Raw genomic sequence first — 14,784 nt, forward strand, 5'->3', positions numbered from 1 at the left:
GGTCCACTGTTACTGGTCCTCCCCCGCCCACTCCCAGCCATCAGCGCCTTAGAGGCAGTCGCCCTCCAGCACCCAAGCCCAAATTTTGAGGGCTCCGAGTCCCCCACGCGCGCTCCTGACGCACGCAACCTTGGTTACAAGGGGTCGAGAGGGTGGGCGGGGGAGCCACGGACCTCTGAGCCGTGGAGCGGCGAGGGTCACTGGCTGGGGGAAGCCGTGTGCAGCGCGCAGGTTGCCGGCCGCCTGAGGCGGCGGCGCGGGGCGCGGGGCGCGGAGGGGGCGCGGGGCGGGCCAGCTGCTCCCGCGGCGGCTCCCCCGAAGACGCAGCGCAGCATATTTTGCACATGAGTTCAGAGGAAGAGGAAGTGTAGCCGGCGGACGCGCGGCGGCGACGGGGGCGCGTCGGGGCTGGAGCCGGAGCGCGCCGGGCTCAGGGCGCAGCTAGCGGGAGCGCGGCGGCCGCGGGCTCCGCTGAGGGACAGACGCACGGATCGCAGGAGGGACGGACACACGAGCACGCCGCGCCGCCTGCCCCGTCCCCACCCCCTGGCGCCCACGCCTTCCCCGCGCCGCCTCCTCTGTATGGCACAAACTTTCCTCCCGGGACGGAACACGCTGTCTCCGGGAGCCCGCGCCCGCGCCTTCTCCTCGGCTTAGTCCAGAACGGTAGGTGGGCGCCTGAAGGATTCGGGATGGAGGCGGGCGCAGGCGGGGCGGGAACCCGGCGGGCAGGGGGAGCCTGGCGGGGCGCCTCCCTGCAGGTTGCCGAGGCTGGGCGTGCTTCCCAGGCGCCGGGGCTGCCAGAGGGCCATCCCCGTCCCCTGCACCCCGGCCCGGATTGGATGGGGTCGGGGACAGGATCCATGGGACGCAGCGGTCTTGGGCCAACTTTTTTTTGGGGGAAAAAAAAAATCATCCCTGGCGAGCCATGGGGAGAGGCACCCCAGAGCAGTCTGTTGAGGGTCGTGGGCTCCGCATGCTCCGGGCGCCTAGGAAGGAAGCAGAGGGGAAGCTTCGAGGCTACAGGTGGGTGTAGGACACTGCTGCAGGGGGTCCTCGGCAAAGATCAGGCGGGAGCTGGCCCAAGAATCCAGGTTCAGGAGGGCACGAGGCCGGGGTGGGCTGGGGTGGAGGCGACTCCCGCTGCCCTTCTGCGTGCGCCCCGGGAGGTGCGTTTGTTCCCGGGGCAGCGGTGTTGGACGGGCGGGAGCAGACATGCCGCGCGTTCAGAGGAAGTGCCGCGGCCAAGGGAGGCTCAGAGCCTCGGGGCGCGGGAAGTCCCCGTCACTGAAAACGGGCATCTCCCCTTCTGTAAAGGGGGTTTCTTCCCTCGTCCTCACCACTTTCCGAGGCCCAAGGGACGCCAGGGTGGACCTGGGTGAGGGCGGGGTGGTGGCGGCGTTTATTTCAGGAAGCCCCGTTGTCAGGCATGCACACCCCCCCTCCTGCGCCAGGGCTCATGCCCTTCACCTAGACTGCCGCTGTCTTTGGCAGCGGGAACCGCGTGGAGGCCAAGGTGCAGTAACCCAGGCGCCCTGCCTCCCTGGTGCTTGCACCTGGCTGCCCTGTGTCGTTGTGGGTGGTCCCCAGGGACGCTGGGTGGTGTCAGTGAGTTTGTTAGGGGGTTTAAGAACAAAAAAGTATTAAGAAAAAAAAAAAAGTCTGGCACCAGTTCCTATGTTTGAGTGACTGCCCTGGTCTCCAGCAACCTGGTTTCCTTCTTGTAATTGGTACAGCTGTTTTCAGATGGTGGGCGCAGTCAGGCGAGGCGTCTTCCAGCCCCTGCCATCGTGTGTCATCTCAGGATAAGTGAGGCCCTGCCAGGAAGGAAGGCAGGCGTAATGTGAGCCACCTCTGGGCCCGTGCGTAGGGCTTGCCCTGCACCCCACGTGTCCCTGGCCACAGGGATTCCTAATTTGTACCTCTGAACAGCTGAATTCCCTACCAAGTTCAAGTGACCCCAGATGTCACCAAACCCCACAGAGGGGTTAAGCAACAAGCTGTTTGGGGCTCTTTGGTGCGTGTGCGTGCTAACCTCAGTGAAATCACTTTAACCTCAGAGGGAGCTCTGCATCCTCTTTTGCCTTAAGTGGGGTTTCTGGCCTGACAGCTGTGAGGACACCCCTCTGGCTGCATTTGTATAGCAAGTCGCCGGGTCGCTTTTTCTTTGTTTGTCTTTTGGCTGCATGGACGTGGGACAAATGGAAGAGAGGTGTTGTACCGTTAGCTAATAGATTTGGTGCAGGAACTGAAAGAGAATTAATTGGGAATACGAGTCAGTGAGTTCTTTTTCTCCCTCTTGAGCAGGAATTTTTGGCCTCCATTCAAGTAATTGCTTTGTCTGTAGGGAAACAGGCAGAAAATCTTTGGCATGAGTGATGTGAGTTCCTGTAAAGCTACTTGTGTTCTTCCAGTCTTAACTTTTCAGCAGAATCGAAATTATGTGGGCCCATGGCTTGGTGGGCATGGGTGTCTTGCTAAATTTCTAAGTTGGTGGGCTAGGGAGAGGGCCCTGTGACTCTTTCCCCCACCCACCTCCTTTTAAAAAATATAGAAAAGTTGGGGCTTCCCTGGTGACGCAGTGGTTGAGAGTCCGCCTGCCGATGCAGGGGACGCGGGTTCGTGCCCCGGTCCGGGAAGATCCCACATGCTGCGGAGCGGCTGGGCCCGTGAGCCATGGCCGCTGAACCTGCGCGTCCAGAGCCTGTGCTCTGCAACGGGAGAGGCCACAACAGTGAGAGGCCCGCATACCGCAGAACAAAACAAAACTATATATATATATATATATATATATATATATATATATATATATATATAAAAGTTGCAAAAACAGTGACCACCCAAATACCCGTATCTAGAGTCTATAATTTTACAATATTGGCTTTATTACACATCCGTCCATCTAGTCATCCCTCTATCCATCCATCAGCAACTTATTGTTTTATGCATTTTAAATTAAATGACAGACATTGGTACAGGTCACCTCTAAACGTTTCAGCACACATTTCATTATTTAGAGTTCAATATATGTTCATGATTTTCTTAAGGTAAAATTTATACATATGGTGAATTTTTACATACATACATATCTCCATATAGTGAAATGCACAGACCTTGAGGGTAACATTTGCATAATGTTTCGACAGACACCTACACCTGTGTAACCCTCATCTCTATCAAGTAATGTCGCCATCACCCCCAGAAAGTTCCTTCATCCCCATTCCCAGTCAGTCCCTGCCCTCACCCTTTGTTTCTCACTCAAAGTTAGTTTAGCCTGGTCCTGAACTTCATGTAAGTGGAATTCCACTTACAGTATTTATTCCACTTTACAGTATTGTGTAAAGCTTCTTTCAGTCAGCATGTTTTTGAGGTTCACCCATGTTTTATGTACCAGTAATTCGGTCTATTTTATTGCTGAGTTATAGTCTGGTATCTGTTTATAATGCAGTTTGTTTATGTATTCCCCTGTTGATGGACACATGAGTTATTTCCAGGTTTGGGGGGTATTGTGAATGGAGCTGCTGTGAATATTTGTATACAAGTCTTCCTAGGGACATACGTTGTCATGTCTTGTGGGTAAATGGAGTGGGATTGCTGGGTCATAAAAGAGATGTATGTGAACCTTATGAGAGGCTGCCCGACCTTCTCCCAACATGGTTATACCATGTTACACTCCCGCCAGCGAAGAATACAAATGTGAGATTCCAGATACAACAACTCATCTTCCTAGCCCAAAGTCAAGAGCGTGGTAGACCAGTGTTCTTCTGGGGCCCGAGGGAGCCAGTAATTGGAACATCTGAGACAGTCTGGACCATGCTGTTCATAGCTGGAGGAGCTGAGAGAAATCCCTGACTCTGCCAGTAAATGGGTTTACTCTTAAATTATTGCAGACAGTCAGACAAATATTTTATTTTTAAAGATCTTCAGAGAAGGGAATTCCATAGGGGAACGTCCCCTTGGTTGTGAAAGAAGATCGACTGCTTTCTATATAAAGAAAAATAAACCCCAAACCCCAAAGAATTCCACTAAACTTCTGCTTCGAAACTCCTGGGGGATTTCTGGCGTAGTGGTCTGGTTGCTGTGAATCTGGTGGAGATTCCCGTTGGATTTCACCGGCTGAGGCAGCTGGCTGTTGAAAGCGGTTGTGTTTGCTTTGTGAGACAGGTCAGATTTGGCTTTTTGAAGGCTGCGAGAACAGCTTTCCTGTTAAAGTGATGTGGCCTGTCAGTGAGAAACATGGCCTGTCAACACCCCTCTTATTGTCCTGGCTGAGAAAATGGGCCGTTCCCTCTCAGGTCCCCTTGCACCTTCGTCCCCGTCTGTGGGCCTGTAGCCAAACCTGGTCTTGGCTGATATAGGAAGTAGGAACGGAGCTCCCTGCCTATGTGAGACCCAGGATGAAGCTTTGACATCTCGCTGAGGTGTCTCACTGAGGTCAGCTGACAAGTGGTACAGAGTCTTAAGACATTGGCCTATGTTTGGGGACTGTTCCCTTCATCCGCCAGCCTAGTACATTGCCTGCCGCAGGGTAGAGGCACAGAATAATTCTCATGGTGCCCATCTGGGTGACTGCCTGTCTGGATGTTGTCCCAGATGTCAGGACCCCAAGACGTATTTTACTAGAGGCCACTTTACTATAGCCCGTGAAACAGGTTCAAAGTGTTAGGAAAACTTTGCCAACTGTAAACTTCCATTCTAGTAGCACCGTTTTTATTTATTACAGATTTTACTATTGCTGTTGACAAAATGATCATTATAGCTACCCCTTGACAGGCGCCCATTCTTTGCCAGCCACAGTTAGGCTCGTTACGTGCGTGCTCTGAATCTAATCCTCGTGAGAGGCAAATACTATTATTATCTGCACTTTGGCCTTGAGGAAACTGAAGCTTAGGGAGTTAGGGAACTTGCCCCAAGTTCACATTTTCATGTTTCCTGGACATTAAGGGAAGAGGCTATGACCTTCTGGTTTCGCAAATGCAGATTCCATCTGCAAGCATAGATTTCCAAATACACGAAGCCGTCGTAGAAGAGAAATGTAAGCTGGATGGGGGATGGAAGTTGGAACAAATGACACACTGGAATCACTTTCTTAAGTTTTTTGCCTTTTTCTTTTTGTTTCAGGCTTTCTGAGATTTGGGGCACCTGGAGCCTGGGTAGAGGTGCTAATTTTGGTGACAATTTAAGATATGATTTGTTGTGATGATTGTAATTTTATCGTAGGGAAAGGAAGACGTGGCCAGCTGTTTGGTTTGAGCGTCTGTCAGCTCACTTGTGGCTGGGCTGTCCACTACAGTAGCCACTGGCTACATGTGGCTATTTACATTTAAATGTCAATGAATTAAAAGGAAATACAATTTAAAATGCAGTTCCAGTGTCACCGGCCACCTTTCAAGAGCCCTAGAGCCACATGTGGTTATTGGCGAGCGAATTGGACAGAGCAGATGTATTTTCATCCTGGTTGAAAGTTCTGTTTGATGGGGCTACTCTGTACTAAGCATTTCTCTTTTGTCCTTCAGTTTAAGAATTGGCCACACTCTTGGCTAAAGCTTAGGCTGTTTTTCACTGACAAAGAGATAAATTTAGCCAGACATTTCTTTTATGTTTATAAAAAGGTTTGTGTGTGTGTGTGATCCTTCCTCCCATTCACATTCAGTTTTTGACATAAATTTGAGTTTCCCTTTTCTCCTGGTCCCCCAAAGGGGCTCTCGTTATTATCGTTGTGTATTTCACCAAGATGCGTTCTCTGAAAAGATTGGTACAGCGGGCAAGCGATGGCCACTGCTTGAGGCCCTGTTAATTTCCTCACTCTCCAAAGAATTCAGTTCAGCGTTTAAATATGCATTTGTGCGACTTACTCCCTACCTGGGCTGAATTCAGGAAGAAAAAGTGCTCTCAGCGGGGCCAGAACCAAAGAGCTAGAAAATCAGGTCACATTCTATGTGTGATGGCTACCTGCCAAGACTGAGGTGGAGCAGGCATCCTTTGGGGTACCTGGGGGCTTCGTTAGGGGGTTTTCCTGGGTCGGGCCTGCCCCTGTGGTGTCGGGAGCAGCGGAGGGGCCGCAGCGTCGTGTCTGATGGTGCAGGATGGTGACGGAGGGACGTCCCCTTTACGGGGTGTCCACACTCAGGCTCGGTTCAAAGGAGAGGGGCGCCAGCCCACGGGGGTCAGTGGGGAACCCAGAGCCCCCAGAGCTGGGAAGTCAACATCAGCTATGTTTGCTCAGCTTGTTTGATGCTCACCACCTCTCGTGCTACTTTATGAAGCTGTATTGGACGTTTCCACACTTTTTCAACCAGGAAGCCAGCTGCACTTCACTGACAGCGTTCTTTGGCTTTTAAAACGAAACTGTCCCATTGTGTTGTTCCATAGGCAGAGCCCCTGGATGGGCAGCATTTATTCTTTGCAAAGGATTATCAGCTTCCATGTGTGTGTGTGTGTTTGTGTTGTGTGTGTGTGTGTGTGTGTTGGAAGTCCCAGATTAGTATTTCACCCCGAGGAAATACTTCTGAGGAACCTTCAAGTTTTATGGAATAACTCCCAAATTACTCAGATTTGGAGAAATTTTTGTAATAGACCTTATCCATTAAAGTCAGATGAGAAGAGATTAGGTTAATCACAGACTCTGGTTAATGGAACGTGACCATATCGTGTATTACAAGATTTTGGAAATGCAGAGTACAAGAAATCAGACTGGTCATTTAAACACTTCTTTAATTTAGAGAGGTCTTTGGGGATTTTTCCAGTGTCTTGGGACACTTTATAAGCACCCTTTCGGTGTGGTGTAATTATAGCAGGTTAACAGGGATCTTTGTCATGGATAACAAGTAGTACTAGTAATAGTACTAATAATGGTTAACATTTAGACAGCCATTTCTAGGTGCCTGAGCTCTTCTAAGTCCTGTTAAATTAACTTACTTAGTCCTCACCCTGCAAGTGGATTCTGCGGTCATCCCAATTTTATAGTTGAGAACCCTGAGGTTAAGTGGCTCCCTTGACGTCACTCGGCTAGGAAGTAGGGACCCTCGAACTTTAACCAGGCACTCTGGCTCCAGAGCGTCACCAGCCCCTGTGCTGTGCTTTTAAAAAGGCGAACTTGAGAGCAACAGGCAAATATTCCAAAGACCCTTCCCATCCTTTTCCAGATAATAGGCACCTTTCCTTCTCCAGGAGTCTGTTGACGGAGTAGGTGTTACTGTGCATCTCTTGGGGCAGGGCATTGGGGTAGTTGTTGTTGAGGATGAAGAGGTAACTGCCTTCGAGGAGTTTGCTGTCCCATGGGAAGATGGGGCGGTACCCAAAGCTCCAGAGCTCTCTCCCTTGAGCTGTGGACTGGTCCATCCGGCTGCCCACCCCACCTCCCCTTGGTTGGAGTTAACGCATCCAGGACAAACTCCGGTCTGCTCTGGCCCAACTGCTCCTTTCACGGTGTGCCTGTCTTGGGAGGTGGTCTGCAGCTTTACAGGTGCTCAGGCCACAAACCTGAGAGGGGTCTCGGATGCCCTCTTTTTCTCATGCCCTGTCTCCAAACCACTAAGAAATCTCACTTCCTACCTTCAAAACATATCCAGAATTTGACCTCTGCTCACACCTCATCACCACCTGCTCTCCCTGTTCCCAGGGTCAGAGTGATCTTGTCTCCCTTGGGGCTCGAAACCCTCTGAGGTCTCCCATCTCACTGGGGACAAAGCCAGCGTCCTGACCACGGCCGCCCAGGCTACCCCACCTCCCCGGGCAGGTCCAGGACCTCCCGGCCTGTTTGCGCTCGTGGCCACCTGCTCCCTCATCCCAGCGCTCGCCCTGTCACCTTCTGGGGGAGGCCTTCCCTGATCACGCTGTTTTTTTTTAAATTGTGCCCTCCCCTGTACTTGCTAATGCCCCTCTCTGCCTTACTTGTCTTTATGTGACATACTTTTTTTTTTTTTTTTGCGGTACGCGGGCCTCTCACTGTTGTGGCCTCTCCCGTTGCGGAGCACAGGCTCCAGACGTGCAGGCTCAGCGGCCATGGCTCACGGGCCCAGCCGCTCCGCGGCACGTGGGATCCTCCCGGACCGGGGCACAAACCCGCGTCCCCCACATCGGCAGGCGGACTCCCAACCACTGCGCCACCAGGGAAGCCCTATGTGACATACTTTTAAACTTGAACTTCTTCATTATTTTTTGTGTCTGCTCCTGAAAGTAAGGTCCACGAGGGCGGGGTTGTTCTTGTTTTGTTTTGTTTTGGTCTTTGTCTCTGTTTCACTTCGGTATCCCCAGCACTTGGAACAGTGCCTTGCACCTACTAAGTGCTCAGTGAAGGAGGGCGTGATGGTTAATTTTATGTATCAGATTGGCTACCACGGGGGTACCCAGTTTTTGGTCAAACAGCAGTCTAGGTGTTGCCATGGGGTATTTTTAAAGATGTGATTAACATTTGAATCACCCTCCCTAATATGGGCGGGCCTCATCCAACTAGTCCGAGGACTTAGAAGACTGAGGTCTCCTGAGGAGGAAGGAGTTCTGCCTCCAGATGGGCCTGGGGCTCAGCTCTGCACCATCACGTTTTCCCTGGGCCTTTGGCCTCCTGGCCTGTGCTATAGATTTTGGACTTGCCAGCCTCCAAGTCCAAAGACAAGACCTTTAAAACAAATCTGCCCCAAATTCTCTCTCTGTAGATATCTACATAAGGACACACATGCGCACAAGAAACCCAGGAGGAAGAACAGGCTTTTGGGGCAGGGTGTTGTGTTCTCTTTGGGGCATATTCATCTGGAAGTGCCAGGAAAGTTCCAGGTGAAGATGTTGGAACGGGTCCGTGGCTGTGTCTGTTGGAGTTGGAGAGCGGTCAGGCTGGGAGGTGAATCTGACAGCTAACGGGGAGATGATGCAGTTATGGAACTTTTTTAAGCCTACGTGCCTCCTCGTATTGGAGGTTCCCAAATTCTGTACTAAGGCACCCCAAGGCACCGCAGCAAGTGGTACTTGCATGTTGGTTGCCACCCTCATTACTAGCCCGAGGTAGTTCACAGGATCAACATCAAAGGCCACCACTTCCTTTTGATGATGTCATATCTTTGCAAAGCTGGATTTGGGGTGGTTGCTAAGAAGATCATTGTTGAACAGGAGATGAGGGTGGTGGTGTCCAGTGTGATTCTGAGGTTTGAGAAGTTTCCCGGTGCCAAGTGGATGCACACATCCCAGTAGTAAGTAATTACGGTAATTTAAGGATGCAGGAAAATTTTTTTTTTTCAGTTTGTGCAGTCTGTTCTTTCAAAAGGATGCTAAGTTGTTTATACATAATTATCAATTTGTTTGGACCTGACTACTTAATAAATCGAGCTGTGGGTATTGCTTTTAGCCTGGGGGTGCTGTGAACAAACGTATAGGGACACTGGGGGTGCCGTGACCTGAAAAGTGTCAGAGCCTTTGCCCTGTATTGTTCTGGGTATTATATGTAGTGTGTACAGGATAAGGACCAGGGACAGAAAGACAGGGGACAAAGGGACAGGAATGAGGGCTGCACACCAAAAGTTGTATTTCTACAAAAACAAAAGATGTGAGCAAATAAAATATAAGCATTTGTTGATTCAGGGTAGTGGGTACAGAGATGTCTCATTTTTTTAATCCTTATCCATATGCTTGCGGTGGTTGGTAGTGAAAGTAATTTGAAGAGAGAGGCAGAAGGAGGCTGGAGATAGAAATTTGGGGGTGCGCTTGTGTTAGGGACGACAACAGAGAGCCTGGGAAGGGAGGGTATGAGGTCCAGCGAGATTCGGGTGACGCAGGGGTGGAACCAAGGGGGTCAGCAAGACCACGTTCTTCTAGACTGTGGTTCTCAGCCCTAGCTAAGCAGCCTAAGAGAGACCCTGGGCCCCTGCGGCCTGGGTGTTAGGAGATTGGAGAGGGTCGGGAGTGGGAAAAGACAGGGTTTGCTCTGAGCGTGTTGATTCTCAATCCTGGATGTCAGTTAGAATCACTTGTGGGGATGTCTTAAAAATGATGCTTGGGCCCCACCCCAAATGCCTGGGCATCTGGACATCAAAACAGCTGTCCAGGTGATTCCAGTGTGTAGCCGAGATTGAGAACCACCGCCATGGCTTTCTCAAGCTTTACTGTGATTCAGACTTTGATGAATCGTGTGTGAAAAGGTGGATTCTGATTAAGTAGGTCCGGGTGGGCTGATCCCAGGAGTGCCATTGCTCCTGGTCTGAGGACCACACTTTGAGTAGCAAGTTCTTCTGAGGGGAGGCTGTTTTAAGGGTGGTTGTGATGGAGGCTAGTGGGAGAGCAGAAAGAAAGGTGGTCTGGATCAGTCTCCACCGAGTGTTTTCCTTTGCTAATGTAAATACCCCTCGTATTGCCTTATCTCTTGCTGTGTAACATATTACCCCCAAACTTGGCAACTGAAAATAGTAATGAATGTTTATTATCTCGCAGGGCTTCTGTGAGTTAGAAATCCAGAAGCAGCTGAGCTGGGTGGTTCTGACTCAGGGTCTCTCACGAGACTGTGGTCAAGATGCTGGCTAGGCTGAAGGCTGTTCTGGAGCTGAGGGATGCTCCCACTTGAGTGTTGAGTTCATCGTGGCTGTTGGTTGGAGGCCTCAGTTCCCTGCCCTGGGGGCTTCTCCACGGGGTTAATAGAGTGTTCTTACAATATGGTAGCGGGCTTCCCCCAGGGACATATCCTACTGACTACACAGGTCAGCCCTGCTCAGTAGAGGAGGGGACCACTGGTGAACGGGAGGATTATTGAGGGATATCTTGCAGGCTGTCTGTGATACATCTTGTTGTCTTCAGCTAGGAAATGTAATGCATATGCAACACAGAAAACTTGGGAATATAGAAAACCATAAAGAGAATGTCTCTCATCACTCGTGACCCAGAGGAAATTTCTGTGAATATCTTTATTTAACCTGCCAGTTAAAAAAAATATGTGGATTTTCATATACAGATACACACATAGACACTTAAAAAAAAGTAGCACCATAATATAACCCCGTTTCATACAGATTGTTCTTTTCCTTGGCATTGAATCAGGAATACTTTACATGGGTCAGTTTTAGTTATCCTTGGGTTTCTGTCTTAGTTTTTAGGATATCAAGATTTGACACCATCCGTACAGCTGATTGGATTTTCAAGTTTTCATTTACATTTCTGGGTGGAGGGAGATGTTCTTATCATGTAAAAACTTCTTAATTTGGATCATCAGTTCCTACTTTGGGTGCCTGAATGATGTAATAAACACACTCGAGTCTTTAAATATAGGATTTGAGTGGAGAAATAAAGAATGAGTTTGCCAGCTGATCCAGCATCATTGCGTATAATTGCCCCATCTCTGGTCGCTTGTCATGAGCTGTTGGCAGTTGTTAAAATTAGCTTTACGGTCTGCCTCAGATTAGCAGCAAGTGTGGTAAATGAGGGCTAACTCTTAATGAAACTAATTTGTATTTGAAAATATAACTACATTTATTGCCCCCATTATTTAAATGTGTGCATGCTAGTTGATAGTAAAAATAAACCTTTAAACTCAGGGATTTTTTTTAAACCCCAGCTGAAAAATAATTGTTTAAGGAGGTGATCCTTTTTTTTTTTTTTTTTTTTTTTGCGGTACACGGGCCTCTCACTGTTGTGGCCTCTCCCGTTGCGGAGCACAGGCTCCGGATGCGCAGGCTCAGCGGCCATGGCTCACGGGCCCAGCCGCTCCGCGGCATGTGGGATCTTCCCGGACTGGGGCACGAACCCGTGTTCCCTGCATCGGCAAGCGGACTCTCAACCACTGCGCCACCAGGGAAGCCCGGAGGTGATCCTTTTTGAAGTGGTTTTTCAGTGTTTTACGTGCATCTGGGGAAGTATTTCAAAACCAAATTAGAACTACTTTAAAATAAAAATTCAAACATTTCAACATTTAAAATGACACAGAACATCGTGCCCCATGGCTGATCAGCTCTTTCTGGAACCAAGTCTATGGGGATGTGCCCTCTGTTTTATATCACAGCGGTTTTCTCCAAATGCCCTGCACCCCGCCCAGACTTCTAGAACAACCAGCCTCACCGTACCACGTGTATTTCTTCATTGTCTTTCTTCTCCTTCACCTGTGATCTCCTAGAGGGTAGGACCTGGTCTTTCCATTTTTGTATTTCCTAATTGAGGGTGTGACTCAAAAGAGGCCATAATAAATGTTCATTAGATGAATGAATGCACGAACTTGGAACATGAATTCTCTCCCTCATGGAGCTGACAGGTCCTGCATGAAACTGGGCCCACATATACCAAAGACACACCTCCTTCTAGGCTTGATTCAGAAAGAATTGATTTTTCCAGAGTGTCACCAGTTGAGGGATCTTTGCTTCTGGGTCATTTGCAAATGATCTCTCCTTGTAGTGGGTCTCAGAGACCCCCAGTGATGACCTTATTTTCTTCCCTAGTCTGTCTCCAGTCCTACTAATGTTTAGCCAGTTTCTGCTGAAGAGCTGTAAGGATACTTTGGCTCTTTTCCCACTGTCTCACCATAGGAGTGGGGGAAAGACCTGTGAAGACCCCTTGGATGGTTTTTCTTAGTGCCTTGATGCTAGAGAGACCCATGCACGTGGGTGCAGGGATGTCTTTTGGGAAGATAAAGACGTAAAAAGAAGAAAAAACCCTCCTGTGTGACTGTCGAATAATCAGAGCTGATCCAACCATCACCTCACACATAAAACAAGTAACCTGGTTTCCATAGGTGTCAATGTGAAGTGACTATAGGAATTTGGAAGGGCAGAGCTATGGGGGTTGGATGGACCATACGGAAGTACTGGAAAAATGTCATCACACACAGGTGATTTTTAGCAAGTGTCCTTTACAAAAACAGACAATAACGAAAGGAGAAATAGCCATGAATAGCACTGCTGGTCATGATTCCCTCCCAGTGAGCTGATGCTCCAGGGTGAGCAGGGGTGGCCGAGCTAAATCCGCGGAATCTCAGCGGGTCTCACCTTCCACGGTGCCTCTCGCGGGTCAGCATCTGGCCACCCTGAGTGTGTTATTCATTAACAGGATCCTGTACTTACCGTGTAACCCAGCGATCCCGCCCCGAGGTATTGCCGTAGAGAAATGAAAACTTAGGTCCACGTCAGAACTTCTACGTGAATGTTTACAGCCACTTTTTTAGAATCGCCCCAAACTGGAAACTCCCCAGATGTCCTTCCAGCATGAGTGGCTGAAGCAGGCCCCTGACTGCAGGCTTGGCCGAGGAGGCAGCTGGCTGTGGTCATTTGGAGCAAACTTGATGTAGAGCTTACCTGTCGTATGATGAATCACGCCAAAACTTAGAGGCCTAAAGCAGCAACAGCGGTGTGTTTTGCTCAGGGAGGGCCTCTCTTCGGGGCTGCTTGAGCTCCCTCATGGCATGGTGGCTGGGTTCCAAGAGCAGGTGTCCCGAGAGTCAGGCAGTGGATGCTCCCAGTTTCTTAAGGCTCAGGTCCAGAAGCTGGCACTGCATCATCTGACGCTTTCTATAGCAAAGCAGTCACGGAGCCCGGATTCAGGGGAGGTGACATAGGCCCCGCCTCTCGATGGCAGGAGTGTCAAAGGATTTGGGGGCCACATTAAAAAACCATCACAGTTACCGTTTACCTTCTGCCCTACCTTGACCCCCGAGACCCTCCCTGAATGTCTGTGCGGGGCACGTGCAGCTACGCCAGCCCCATCTGCTGGCATCCGGTGAGGCTGTGCCCTTCACTCCTTCCTCCTCCTCCACCTCTCACTGCCCTCCAAGGCCCATATGCAGCCTCTGCCCCAGCTTCTTGTGGGATTCTAATACAACCAGGGTTTGGGAACCTTGCACTGGAAACAGGGAAGTTTACAAAATGTAGATGTAAGGCACTATTATATCTTAGTTTTCCTTCTTTTTTTTTTTTTTTTTTTTTTGCGGTACGCGGGTCTCTCACTGTTGTGGCCTCTCCCGTTGCGGACGCGCAGGCTCAGCGGCCATGGCTTACGGGCCCAGCCGCTCCGTGGCATGTGGGATCTTCCCCGACCGGGACACGAACCCGTGTCCCCTGCATCGGCAGGCGGACTCTCAACCACTGCGCCACCAGGGAAGCCCCAGTTTTCCTTCTTTTCGTAAGCTAGATTTTGTGACTTGTTTGAGCATAGTAGGGACTGTAACAGACATTTTTGGAGTGATGTAAAAGTCTTTCCTATTTTGACAGGGGTGGGGTTGGTGGAAGAATGCAGGAAGGAACTAGGAGGAAAGCAAATGTGCCAGTAGCAAGCAAGGTAGGGCCCTAACACGAACGAGTAAGAGGAACAAATTCACACTGAGCTTTTGGTGACTGGCAACGGCTTCACCATGATTCCCTTCCCAGAGAGAACTGTGCTTTAGAAGCAGTTGCTTAACCAGGGTTGTATGCCCTAAAATTTGAGACCTCAAGGATTCACTGGTATTACAGTTTTGCACCTGGCTGGTACAGTGTCTGATCACATAGATGATTTCCCAGGGTCTCATTGTGTCCTGTGAGACAAGCACAGTGCCCTTTGGAGTGAACTTGGACCTCAGGTTTGGGATAGTCTGATTAAAACCTTAAATTCAAAGTTATGAATTGGGAGTTTTTCTAATACTTCCTGACATGCCTCCCTGCAACCCCAAATTTGTCTGAGACTATCTTATTCATCTTGATAATCCTCTCCTCCTTTTTTTATGCTGTGCAGGATCCTGTCCTTGAGAGAAGAAATTAAATCATACTAAAGTGTTAGTGGCTACCAGGAGCTTGGCTTGTTGCCCGTCCCAGGGAGATATTTGTGGTTTCAAAGGCAATGCTGAGGTAG

The 14,784-nt window shown here is 49.7% G+C and overlaps 1 protein-coding gene across 3 annotated transcripts in view; it reads left to right on the top strand.

Annotated features, from left to right (window-relative positions):
- The first annotated feature begins 395 nt into the window (after positions 1–395).
- The window catches only part of RFTN1 (raftlin, lipid raft linker 1), a 204,621-nt gene continuing 190,232 nt past the window's right edge, over positions 396–14,784 (top strand). The window contains exon 1 of one of the 3 annotated variants that reach the window (XM_019934416.3): positions 396–666. The gene's annotated coding sequence lies outside the window, so the exon portion shown is untranslated. Of the gene's footprint in view, positions 667–873; positions 1,027–14,784 lie in introns of those variants that run through there. The other 2 variants (XM_073803679.1, XM_033855280.2) reach the window with 2 other exon arrangements.

The sequence above is a fragment of the Tursiops truncatus genome, chromosome 4 (genome assembly GCF_011762595.2).
Source record: "Tursiops truncatus isolate mTurTru1 chromosome 4, mTurTru1.mat.Y, whole genome shotgun sequence".
NCBI lineage: Eukaryota > Metazoa > Chordata > Mammalia > Artiodactyla > Delphinidae > Tursiops > Tursiops truncatus.